This window comes from Hevea brasiliensis, chromosome 4 (assembly GCF_030052815.1).
Source record: "Hevea brasiliensis isolate MT/VB/25A 57/8 chromosome 4, ASM3005281v1, whole genome shotgun sequence".
Lineage (NCBI taxonomy): Eukaryota > Viridiplantae > Streptophyta > Magnoliopsida > Malpighiales > Euphorbiaceae > Hevea > Hevea brasiliensis.
The window spans coordinates 22,612,619-22,625,100 of NC_079496.1; positions in this window are offsets into that span (position 1 = coordinate 22,612,619).

Below are 12,482 nucleotides of genomic sequence, written 5' to 3' on the forward strand. Positions count from 1 at the left end.
TGTATATGCTATGCACCCAGGAAGTACAAAGATGTATCATGACCTGAAGCTTCAGTATTGGTGGCCTGGTATGAAGAGGGATATAGGTGACTATGTAACTAAATGCTTGACATGTCAACAAGTCAAGGCAGAACATCAAGTTCCATCGGGTTTACTACAGCCTATACGCATACCTGAATGGAAATGGGATCGGGTCACCATGGATTTTGTAAGTGGTCTACCTCTCACCCAGAAGAAATATGATGCAGCATGGGTAATAGTGGATAGATCGATGAAGTCAAGACACTTTCTCGCGATTAGACCGACTACTCACCGGAGAGGTTAGCGAATTATATATCGGTGAGATAGTTAGATCGCATGGAATCCCACTTTCCATTATATCCGACGAGACCCAAGGTTCACATCGAGATTTTGGAAGAAGTTGCATGAGTCCTTGGGTACACAACTCCACTTCAAAGACTTTCCATCCTCGACGGATGGGCAATCCGAAAGAGTAATCTGTAAACAATTGAAACCCATGAAATTGATACAAATATTGAACTAAAATGATGACAATAGCACGAAATATATGTCAGTCCTTGAGGATATCTTTGAGGAGTTGTGTCATTGAGTTTGAGGAAGTTGGGATAGATATCTCCCATCGCGCAGTCGCATACAACAATAGCTATCAAGCTAGCATCCAAATGGCCCCATATGAAGCAATCGTATGGGAGAAAATGTAGAACTCAGCAGTCTTTGGATTGAATTGGGCAAAGACAAGCGGTAGGGCGGACACTGTGAAACAGTGAGGAGAAGGTGAAATCAATCAAAGCCAACTTAAAGGTTGCCTCGCATGCATGTAAATCTTATGCCGACCTGAAGAGGAAAGAAATAGAATATGTGATTGGCGACAAAGTGTTCCTCAAGGTGTCACCATGGAAGAAAGTGTTGAGGTTTGGAAGAAAAGGTAAGTTGAGCCCTAGGTTTATTGGCCCATATGAAGTTATTGAACGTGTGGGTCCAGTGGCCTATAGGCTAGCTTTACCTCCAGAGCTGGACAAGATCCACAATGTGTTCCATGTATCCATGCTCAGAAGATACCGCTCAGACCCTTCACATGTCATCTCCAGAGAAGAAATTGAAATACAATCGGATTTTACATATGAAGAAGAACCTCTACGGATCCTAGCTCGGGAAGTGAAAGAGTTGAGGAACAAACATATTCCATTGGTGAAAGTGCTTTGGAGGCACCACAACACCGAGGAAGCAACTTGGGAAAGTGAAGAGACGATGAAGCAACAGTTCCCTCAACTGTTTGCATCAGGTAAATTTCGAGGACGAAATTTAAATTAGAGGGGAAGAGTTGTAACACCCTCCCGGTAACCACTCCGTACATTCTACTGTTTCGGTGACCGGTGTCGGTCCGGACAGCTAGAACGTCCGAAAAAATATTAAAATTAAAGTCGGGAACCATAATTAACTCAAATATTAATAAGAAACACTTAGTAAAAATTTTAGAAATAAAATACAACCAAGCAAAACGAGTCAGTGCCCAAGCGATGGGTAACCGGAGGGAAGTTGTGGTTCTCGCAACGAGGAGCCCTAGACCTGGGAGAAAAATTATAAAATAATTTTTGGGACTCTAGAGAAGGGTAATTGAGGTTCCCATGGCATTAGAATGCCAAGAAAATACCTAGAAAAAGTTTTCAATCGGTACAGACGATTTTGACCCGTTAAGCCAAACGGAGGGCATTTTGGTCATTTCGCTTTCAGAGGTGATTTTTGGCCGACTTGTCCAGTTGAGTAAATAATTAATATGACATAAAATATGAATTAATGTTGATGAAAAATTTATTAAAAATGAGAAATGAAAATAAGAAAACAAAAGTAAGAAGAAAAGTAAGTAAATGGAAATTATGATGTCATTAAGAAAAACTATGACCAATCAAAATTTAGCCATTATTTGACTAACTAATAAAGAGATAAAAGAAGACCTAAACAATTAAAAAACCAGCTGCTTTCTTCTTCTTCTTCTTCCTTAAAAACGTGATCCTCTCTTCTTCCTCCCTCCATGAAAATTTTCTTTCATTACCTCCATTTCCCATGAGTTTCCACCACTAAACCCTAACCCCTTTCATTAAACCTTGACCATATCACTTGGAGAAGCTTTTGGTAGCCAAGGAAAGGAAGAAAAGTGAGGTTTAGGGCTTTGGAAATTCTGCCCAAACAAGGTTAGTGCACTTATACCCATTAAACTCTTTAATTCCACGATTTTGGACTTGAACTTAGTAAGATTTGTAGTTTAAATGAACAAAAAACCTATGGGTGTGAACACTTCAATTTCGGCAGCCCTAAGAAGAACCAATAAGGGAGTGTTTTGAATATTTTTAATGGACTTAGCATGAGTTGGAGATTGTATTTAAGTTATATAATTACCTAGATGTTTAACTAGGGTGCTAAAGGAGGTTTATGGGTAAATTGCCTTGGACACTAGGGTTTTGAGGCATGAAAAAGTGACTTGGCTGACCAACCTATTAAAGAACACTCTAATGGTCAATAAGTGACCATTTTGGATATGTTGACCATAATTAGAACTGAAAAATGGTAGGGTAAACTGAAAGTGAAATCTGCCCTAGACAAGAAAGATAGGGACTGAAAATTCAGTCCCTTTGCACAGCCATAACTTGGGCTGTGTTAGTCCAATTGGTGTTTGGCCAATTGGACATGAAACTAGGCTTATAATGGCACATTTTTGCTGAAGAAACCATGCCCAAAAGACCAAAGCAAAAGGGTCAAAACTCAACCACAATCCAGATACCCTGCACTAAATTCTGCAGAATTTGCCAAATAAACAGTAACTGTTCATTTGGCCATAACTCACTGTAGATTTGGTCAATTGGCCTGAAATTTTTACAGCAACAAGTTACGACATAGACAAACAACTTTCATGAAGGAACCTACCCCAAATTATGGCCAGAACCCATTCAACCAAGTGACTCAAGTTACTGTTCATGCACTGTAGATATGGTAAATTTCTGCATAATGCATATCCGGACAGCTTGGGTTTTTGAGCTATATCTGGAGCTACAAAACTCCAAATGGAGTGATTCAAAAAAGGAAATTCAATTAGACAAAATAAGGAACAACTTAATGTTTTACATTTCTTCAAATTCCAACAGTAACAGTGTCTAATGGAACAGTGAAGTTGACTCACCAAAACTGAAAATTCTGCTTGTTTTGAGTTTCACTTTGGAATGGTATTAACACTTAATGCCAACAAGTTTTAAACACCAAATGTGGTATGTTGGGAGTGCCAAAGTCAATGTACACATTTTTATTCCAAAAGTCAACATTTTTGTTGACCAATGATGAATAGTGACACCAAAAAAGTTGAAATTCACAAATTGAAGAATTTAAAAGTTTCAAATGCCCTAGTATACCTAACAAGATTGGTTTGGATAGTTTGGCATGCCAATAGGGTTCAGTTAGCAGTACTGCACATGGCAATATGCCATTCCGAGATTTCATGGCTTTTAGCCATTCTGACTTTGTATTGAGACTTGGCCTTGTGCTCGATATTATTTACACTTTGTTATTGCTCTGCTGCACAGAGATGCATATGTGACCGATGGTGTGACGGCCCGAGGTACTAGGTACCCAGTGCCAGTTTACCCGTTATCCAGTCCAGTCATCTAGTGTAGGTTACTTGGGGCAACCAAATGAATAAAAGTGAACAACATTAATGAAACAATGAATATATCAATACCAAACAAAGAAAGCATACACATTCTATACACATTTATTTTCTTGCTATTTTCTTTTATTTTATTATTGCACCACTAAGCATTATTCTTTGCGCGTTGCTTTTGCCACGCGTAGGTACCGGAGATCCTGATCGTGAGCCCGTGAGACCTCGATCGGGTGAGTCCATCCGCAGCTTCTGACCGTGTCCGTGTCACCTCACTACTGCGAGCATTGGTAGGGCACTAGGTGTCATTTTGTCATTTTGATATTTTGTAGCAGATTTTTTTTCTTCATATGTAATTAAACTTATGTAATGTATATTGATGTATATGTAAATTATGAAAATTGTATTTGTTAATGGAAAAGCAAATGTTTACTTGTGATTTATATGCGAGCATCACATGTGAGTGATGAATGAAAATAGAAATTGAAATGTTGAAATCTTGATATTGAGTTTGGTATTGATAAAGGATGTTTGAGAAATGAAAAGATTATTGAGAATTGAAATTGAGAAATATTGTTGAGATGATGGAATAAAAATATTGGAAGTGTTTTTAACAGGTTCCGAAGAACGGTTTTCTCCATTTTTAGCCGGTACTCCGCCGGATTTTCTTTAAAATCTTCAGAACCTCAAATGAATAATACTTTTGATAAATAGTTAAAATAAATCATATTTCATAAATTAACTTCAAAAGCATGACACAAATTAAGTAAGGTATATTAGAGTGTGCCAGTACACCGTATGGCATTACTTACTCGGGTATACTGTACACGGGTAAGGGGTGTCACAGGGCTTTTGAACACATACTTAATAGGATCCATCCTAGAGATGAGCCAGGTCTTATGATTCAACATGTAGTGTTTAAGTCGATTTGCCGTCCAAGCCAACGCGCAACAAGTTTTCTCCAGGAAAGAGTACCTTGACTCGCAATCATTAAAATTTTTACTCAAATAGTAGATGGCTCTTTCCTTTCGACCGGTATCATCATGCTGTCCCAAAACACATCCTATTGAGCTTTGTTGGACTGCCATATACAGAATCAGCGGCCTTCCCGCCACCAGAGGAACCAATACTGGTGGGTTTGACAGGTACTGCTTAATTTTCTCGAAAGCCTCTTGACAAATGGGATCCCACTGAGTGGTGTTATTCTTTCGGAGTAATCTAAAGATAGGCTCAGCTTTAGCAGTGAGGTTGGAAATAAATCTTGAGATGTAGTTCAACTTCCCTAGGAAACTGCGCACCTCCCTTTCTGTTTTTGGGGATGGCATTTATTGAATATCTCGAACTTTGTCTAGATCTACCTCTATTCCCTTCTCACTCACTATGAATCCCAACAACTTCCCAGATCTAGTTCTGAATATGCATTTGGCAGGGTTCAGTTTCAGCTGATATTTCTTGAGTCTCTCGAATACTTTCCTCAGCACCTGCACATGGCTTTCTCCTCCCCTGGACTTGATGATCATATCATCCACGTACACCTCCACTTCTTTATGCATCATATCATAGAATAATGTAACCATAGCACGCTGGTAGGTGGCACCAGCATTCTTTAACCCAAAAGGCATGACCCGGTAGCAAAATACCCCCCATTGAATGATAAAAGTAGTTTTTTCCTTGTCTTCCTTATCCATTGGGATTTGGTTGTATCCAGATGGCCCATCGATACACGAACATCTGTCCAATCCTGCAGCATTGTCTACTAACACATCTAAGTGTGGAAGAGGGAAATCATCTTCATTACAGGGACGACGTTAGCTATCCATTGAGGATATTTGACTACTTCCAGAAACCCAGAATCATATTGCTTTTTGACTTCATCCCTAACTTTGAGCAGTGTGTCAGGGTTCATTCTTCTTAGTTTCTACTTTACTGGGACTGTCCCCGAAATTAGGGGAATTTTGTGCGTCACAATCTGAGGGTCTAAGCCGGTCATATCATCATAACTCCATGAAAATACATCCAAAACTTCTTTGAGCAAACTGACCATATCTTTAAACTCTCCACTCTCCACAACCTTAAATTCCCTTTTTATTTCTTCTGTGCCTAAATTCACGGTGTGTGTTTCATCCCTGCAAGGAACTAGGGAAGGTTCATCTCTTTCATCCCTTTCTTTTATGAGTTCTCCCTCAGAATCACTTGAAGTAATGGCAGTTATGGGGATTTCAAAATTAACCGGAGGAATTTCTGAGTCTATTGAGTTATTAGGTGTTAATTGATGAATGGTCCTGAAGAAACGAAAGCGGAATATATGATAAGAATGGATTTCAAAAGGAAAGGAAAAGAAAATTGGATATAAAATGCGCTATTAATTCATTAATATTTATATCATAAGAAAAGGGTCCATTTACAGTATTACGCTTGCCACCATAGACAAAATGATCAAGTGTAGATAACCAAAGGTACTTTACTCGAAATTAAGTACAGGAATGTCCTCTGCCGTCCCGTTGTCCAGTTCTTGTCCTTCAGCCATTGGCGAGACTAGAGCTTCGTACAAGGAATCGAGATGGATGACATCAATGGATGGTTCATCAGGTGATTCTTCAGTTTTGGCCGGGTTTTCAATAACCGGCTTGGTGAAGACGTCTGTGATTTTCGGGACTACTTTCATTTTCCCGATTTTCTTATCAAACCTTTGATCCCAAAGCATACTCCTCATCCAGAATCGTCCATCCATGAGGGCGTCTTCCTCATAACCCAAGCCGCAATGACCAACCTTCTGGATAGCTGGTATAGGTTCGATAATCCCTTGCAATGTGGCGCCTAACCCCTTGCCCTTTTCATAACCGCTTTTGAGCATCACCTTTGCCACCATAGCCGTAGCCCCTTCATTTCTCGAAGCGATTTCTTGCAATTCAAGGGCCTGGATAGAGCTTTCCAAGGATTCCTCAGTAGCTTTCACATAAGGAAGTGATTGCGGCTTGGTGACCAGCATGGCTTCCTCCCCCTTCACAGTGATGATTTTGCCGTCCATAATGTATTTGATCTTTTGGTGCAAAGTCAAAGGAACGGCATTCGCTGAATGGATCCAAGGCCTCCCCAGCAACATAGTGTATGCAGGCTCAATGTTCATCACCTGGAACATGACGTTGAAAGTACATGCACCAATTTGGAGTGGCAAGTCAATATCTCCTAGCACCTCCCTTCTTGTACCGTCAAAAGCTCTTACCACCATAGCACTTTGATGTATGTTTGACCGGTCGACCGGTAGCCTAGCCAAGGTGGCATTAGGCAGTACGTTGAGCGCAGATCCATTATCAATGAGGACCTTGGCAACTATGCAACCTTTACATTTCACTGTCACATGCAGAGCCTTAGTGTGCGTTAAGCCTGCAGGATCTATTTCTTCTTCTGAGAAAGTGACAAAACTGGATGCCTGAATTTGTCCCACTATTTTCTTGAACTGTCCCGGTGTGATGTCGGGGTTCACGAAGGCCTTTCCCAGGATCTTTTGTAAGACTTGGAGATGTACCTCTGAGCTCAAAATTAAGGATAGTAATGAAATTCGAGCAGGCGTCTTTCTTAACTGCTCAATAACGTCGTACTCACTTTGCTTCATTATTTGAAGCAATAGCTCCTCCTCTTCTCTTGATCTGGTAGGTTCTTCTCCCTCTGTTTTCTCAACCTCCTCTTCCGTATTCTCCTGTGACTCTCCCATTTTTACTTTTTCTCTCTTCTTTTCTTTCTCTTTGCTCCCGTAACATCTCCCACTTTGGGTTATAAACTCAACTTCTGGCTCAAGTGGGGAAGATTTTGTGGTAGTGACAGGCTGAGGATTAGCTTGGGGAGTAGCACTGCCAGAAGGTTCGACATAAGTCATCTTGAAGTGCTCATGAGGAGTGAAGCACGGTTTAGGAGGAGCCGAGGGTGAAGCAAGGCTAGGAGCTGGTGTACTGCTTGATGCTCCTTGGGTGAAGACTTGGAAATTATAATTCCAAGGTACGGCATGGGTGTTTGTGACAGGGAGTTGAGGCGGGGTTCGGATGATTATTACTGGTGCTAAGGATGCTGGGGCAGAGAAGGTCATTCTGTGATTAGAGGCATTTTGGCCGAATCGGGCTGCATTTACTCCACCCTCCATCTTCGACCTTGTTTGGCATCTTAAAACTTTGAGAGACATTAAGTTCTGAACCTCTTGCTTGAACTCTTTACAATTTTGCAGCTCGTGGTTAGCTGCCCTTCCAGGATAGGGGCATCCCGCCTTATCTTCAGGTTCTGGTGCTTGAGGGTAGAGGTAACCTTCCCTCACTGCCATTCTAAAAAATTTCTCAAAGTGAGGAATCAGCTCATCTACCTCCAGGGTTGACCCTTCTCCTTCTGAATCTATCATATTCACACCATTGCCCGTACTATGGTTGGGCAATGGGTTTGAGGTAACATTGGGGAGGGAACCATTCCCTTCGATTTTCAACCACCCATTCCTGATTAGGGCGTGCACCCTCCCCCTGAGTGCCCCACAATTATCAGTGGAGTGCCCCAGTGCCCCTCCATAATACTCACACCGGGCACTGGCATCATACCACCTGGGGTATGGCGGCTGAATTGGGTCAAGGGGAATTGGCACTATTTGATTTATACCGACGAGGTATCGGTATATTTCGCTAAGTGGCAAGGGAAGAGGTGGATCAGGATTTCTTGGTGGTCTCAGGTTATTTTGAGGTGGTCTGGGTTGGGTAGGTGGAGGAGGTGGTCTGGGCTGGTAGTTTGTTGGTGGTGGATACTGTGGGCGTGGGTGACGAAAATTTGGGAAAGGGGGTGGAATGTTTGCAATGGTTTGGCCATGAGGGGGAGGATATGGCCGATAGTTATTCTGAGGAAGTGGGGAGTGATTGTTCTACCGGGCGATGGAATGCACATCACCCTCCTTCTTTTTGCCAAAGTTGGCATTTTTCTTTACAGGGTTCTCAGTCAACTCCTGCAGTCGTCCCATCCTTAAGTTGGCTTCTATCCTCTCACCAGCTTGGATGATGTCCGAGAAGCTATTGGAAGTGTTTCCAATCATCAGATTGAAGTATAGAGCCTTCAATGTCTCAATGAACAGGGAGCAAAGCTCGTTATTAGTAACCGGAGGATATACTTCTGCCGCTTTCTCTCTCCATCTCTGGGCATATTCTTTGAAGCTTTCCCTATCCCTCTGCACCAAGGTTTGGAGGTCTCTCCTTGTGGGGGCCACGTCGCAGTTGAACTTGTATTGCTTCAGAAAAGCATCGGCCAAATATTTCCAGGAGCGCAATTTGCTCCTGTCCAACTGAATGCACCATCTCAGGGCTGCCCCGGAGAGATTCTCGTGAAAGAAATGAACCAGGAGTCTATCGTCTTCTATTAGGGCGGACATTTTGGCAATATAAGTGGCCAAGTGAATGCGAGGGTCTGAGTTCCCGGTGTATTTGTCGAAGTCAAGGACCTTGAACTTAGGAGGCACCACCACATCAGGCACCAATCTTAGCGATGCCACATCAACTAAACCATTCATGTTCAGTCCCTCTATTACTCTTAGTCTCTCTTCTAGAGCGGATAGCTTCTCATTTTCTCCTCCCACTGCAAGAGATACTCCCCCGGTTGGGAAATGAGGGGTGGAATGAATTGGAGGGATCAGGATTGAAGGGTATGGCTCGGCATTCGAGACAGCCAAATAATAGGAGAACGGTGGGTCATTACTCAGTGGGGCCGGATTGATGGTGATTGTCAGATCTGGGATTGATGGCTGGAAGGTGAAAGAGGTTGAAACATGATGAGAATCAACCGTTGTAGGAGGTGGGGGAGTTAGTGGTAAGTTAGGCTCTGAAGCAGGCTTATTATGGGACATTTCCCTCATTAGTCTCATGAGCTCTGAGACTTGGCCTTTCAGTTCGGACACTTGTCCTTGTAGGTTCTGGACTTGTTCCTGATCTTCCATTATCTTCTTTGTTCATGATCATGTTAAGTACACTCGTCTTGGTTGAACCACTTGTTTGGTCAGACTGGCTTTGCTTGAAGCAATGTTGATTTTCTGTAGGAAGTTAAAAAAAGGAAAATTTTCAGTGAATTTTGAATTAAAAATTAAAAGGATCCCGGTGTGGACAAAGGATACGGTGGCATCTGAGCCAAGATGGAATCTGCAAAAGGATAATTGCATCAATTCTATCATGGCATCGTTCGATAGTCCGACGGTGAATGACTAGATTGAATGCGCGTTTGTGATACCTATCCATATGGCGCATCCAACTTTTCGCATAACCCTAGCGAGGGGGTTCCTACGGGAGTCATACTATCCATTCACAATTTGCTAAACAATGGCCCAAAGTTGTTCCATTAATTGAATAATTCATACATGGAATTCTTTACATTGGTCTAGGCTCAGGGAGGTTCTTTATAATGTAATGACATTTCCTGAGATATTCATAAAGCCTTTCTTCTTGTCTAGCGGGGTTGAATATCCTCAGGGCATACTCTGATTCAGGTAAGAGTTCTTGTTTCCCCTGTGCTATCATTCTCTCCAGCTGGTCAACCTTTTCTTTTAGTTGTTGATAGAGAGTGGCTTGTCTTTCTTTTTCCTTCCTTTCTTTAGCACATTCTCTCAGGATATCATTGATAAGCTGTGCTTGCTCCTTCAGTTCATGCTTTTTCTTTTTGCTTTCTTGTTTATACTTCTCTATGAGTATCTCCTGGTATTTCATTTCTTCTTGAAGCTTGCCATTCTGTACTTCTGCTTCTTTCATTGTAGCTTGGAGAGAGCTCTTTTCCCTTTCCCATCGTGATTCTTGCTCTTCAAACCCTATCTTTTCGGTTCTTGCCTCTTCCCTGAGCCTTTTTACTTTTCTTTTGAGGATCTGCTGTTGGTCCTCTAACTGTTTTATTCGTTCTTGTAATTGGGAGTTTTTGGTATTCATCTTTTATAGAGAGTCGGCCAAGTGAGCACTAGCCTCTTCTGAAAGGATGTTTTGACAGGGGTCGCTGCCTTCGAATTTGGTTGGATCTGCAGTTAGGTGTCCTTGTTCCCTGCCAGCCCTCCATTTAAGGTAATCGCTCGTGGCACTCGGACCTTTAGGCGACCTTTCCATTATAGTGATGTTTTCCCAGGATCTGCGAGCTATCTTCAATTCTTCCTCATTATTGAGCTCATAGTAAAAATGACCTTGGTGGTATTCTTCAATGTTGATTCTGAACTGGGTTGAGCCGAACTGTCTCATTACTAATGTTGGAGTGTAAGTTGTGTATCCAGTCACTCCTATTAGGGATACTGATTGGTTACTCCCCGTGCTGACCAAAATGGGTTGACCTGACGTCCACAATTTTTTCCAACAGTAGTCGTGGCTGTTGAAGCTCAGAATCCGTTCTTGCCATTGCAGCTCATCCTTTGGGCTAATTACTAATCTGGTCATCTTCTCGATAAGAGGCTGATCAAGATACAATGTTAACCCCTTTGTCTCCACAGGACATATATGACTGATGATCCAGAGGTGCAACAATTGAGAACAGCACTTAATGGATCCCTTGCCTTGTTGTCTGCAGTAAGTAAGGGTTAATAAAGTCTCGGCAAGAATTGCCGGTACTGGATTGACCTTCGATTTTTCTACTGCCCAGAATATGTTCGCAATGCCGCCTGTTATGATTCCCAAAGGTCTAGGGAACAAGATCAGGCCATAGATCCCCAAGGCGAGGGCCAATGAAGCCTGATCCCACTGTTCATTTTGGATGTATTGATCCAACCACTTTTTGAGATAAGTCCAATACCATCCATGCGTGTTGCCTTTGACAGTTTCCCTCACCTTTGCTTCTTCCGGGGGAATCCCCATCATATGTGCAAACCGTTTCCAGGTCTGCCTATGCTCAAGGTGTAGGTAGATTCGATTCTGCGCCACATAAGGAATTTCTAGCAATGCCTGATATTCTTCCATAGTGGGAGCAGTATCGATATCATTAAAAGAGATCACCCCATACTTAGGATCCCAAACTGACAGCATGGCCTTTAATGCCGGGACTTGGACTTTGACTCGTATCAAGGTTGCAATCCTCCCATATTTCTCCTCAAATCGTGCCTTGACCTGATCGGGAAATGACCTCCAACCATTAGATAAACCCTCGAGACTGTTCATTCTGACCTCAACCTTGCCCAGGTCCAATGGAGGTAATAAGCTAGTATGTCCCCTGGTGACATCACTTCGTGGGGGCACTGAATTATGAGGCAGTTCGGGCCACGGTTTAGCATTTTGTTCTGGTCTAAGAACTTCTTTTGCCGACTAACTCGAGGATGCCATGTTTAAAAAATGATGCTTATCCTTTTACAGACCTTAATTTGGTGATGCCTGCGAGAAAAACTTGTTAGCAGGGTAAATTCAGGTAATTTTGAATTATACTATTAGCAGAGTGACACCTACACATTTATCAAAGTAGAAAAGTGTGTAGGTTTTCCTAACAGTATGATTCAAGATTACCCTAAAAAATAAGAACAAAATAAAACGCAAGCAGAATAGGGTAAGAGTAAGTATGTCCCTTTTGTCCTAAAATAGGGAGAGTCCAAGTATCGGCTAGGTGCTACCTAATTGGATAGTTCTATCTTATAAGGTAGTTTGCTACGGCTTCTAGCTATCGTGATAGTTTAGCTCAAGTTCTAATTTTCTAAAAGCCACAGGTTCCCAAATTGCCCCTACTATAAACAGTAGTGCCCCATTCTATCACCACGATACTGACGAGAGAATTCCACGGGTATCACAGTGAATAGAATGAGTTTCAATTTGAGCAGAAGCCTTCACGGATACTAACGGGGTAAAACCCATGGGTA